Source organism: Apis dorsata, unplaced genomic scaffold, assembly GCF_000469605.1.
Source record: "Apis dorsata unplaced genomic scaffold, Apis dorsata 1.3 scaffold_400, whole genome shotgun sequence".
NCBI classification, from domain to species: domain Eukaryota; kingdom Metazoa; phylum Arthropoda; class Insecta; order Hymenoptera; family Apidae; genus Apis; species Apis dorsata.
This window is the reverse complement of record NW_006263658.1, coordinates 242,379-243,642: the sequence shown is the minus strand read 5'-3', so window position 1 is coordinate 243,642 and position 1,264 is coordinate 242,379. Positions and strand designations below refer to the sequence as shown.

The following is a 1,264-nucleotide window of genomic DNA, read 5'->3' as shown; positions in this document are numbered from 1 at the left end:
TTTTTTTTTTTTTTTTTTTTTTTCACTCAACTTCGACCGAGAAAATGGAAATTGTTGTAACGATGCCAACTGAATGCACAAACGTCTCGTAAAGTGAACGTCCAGGTAATTACTCGGTTCTCGCAGCTAATTACGATTTTTGCTTTTTAGTTGTTTCGCATCTCGATGGTGGAGTCGTTTTCTAAAAGCACAGACCGTATTACACGCGAACGAGCTTCTCTATTACGAAGATGGAAAAAAAGATAGAGTCTATGGTTAGAAATAATTTTTAATCGGAGTAAAATTGTTTCTGTCTTATCCTGTAGATTTCAAAATTGAAATTGAATGAGAATTTTAAAGTATATCTTGAATAATTTGTCATTTTCCTTTTATATATATATATAAACTTTTAATTCATTTTTATTTATTAGATGATGAAACTATATGAAAATAAATATACTGTACATTCTCAGTTTAAATAATAAATTAAAAAACATTGAAAATGTTCACTATAAAATGATTATAAAACGTATTACTTAAATTCTTTTTATTCACTTGGGAGATAAAAATTTAAGAAGAATATATCGATCAGACACATTCTAATAATAGAAAATAACGCAATCTTAGAAACATGTATTCTCGATGAAGAAGAACCACATCTTCAATATTTTTCAGGTATTAAAATTCATCGATATACAATGATCGGTGCAACATTTCGAAGAATTAACATACGATCCAAACCTTTCGAAAGACGTACGATGTATTGAATCCAATGATAAAACAATAATCTCGCATCTCAGATCCAAGACAATTTTCTTGAATTCTCCTCCAAGACGTATAAACGTTCTCAACTGGAGTATTAATTTCTCACGCTAAGCCAACCAGCTGGTATTTTAGTTTTCACTTCGACGCATTCAATTTCCGGTTGAGGAGTGAAAGGAATCTACATATCCGATATATTTTTGACGTCACCGACCAGAAAGTGTCATCGAGCATCGGGAAACAATTGTCTCTATTGAACGATTCGCAAAATAAAGAAAAATTGAAAAAATTTTATAGCGTAGCGTTGATTCTTCAAAATCATTCGGTACAAAATGATTTTAAGTAACACAATTAAAAATTCTTATTGTTTAGTTTAACAGACCAAAGCGAGAGTCTCTGTAAATTTTTCTAAAATTTAGAAAAAACAGAAATGTTTTGATTTTTTCAATCGAAATATAGTTTCACAAATTGGTATAAAATTTTTTTAATAAAATAATTTATTAAATGTCCTTTTTCATATCTT

At 29.1% G+C, this 1,264-nt stretch overlaps 1 protein-coding gene across 1 annotated transcript in view; it reads right to left on the bottom strand.

Annotated features, from left to right (window-relative positions):
• The window catches only part of LOC102675416 (octopamine receptor beta-1R-like), a 58,613-nt gene that overhangs the window by 49,015 nt on the left and 8,334 nt on the right, over positions 1-1,264 (bottom strand). The gene's annotated exons all lie outside the window — the stretch shown is intronic.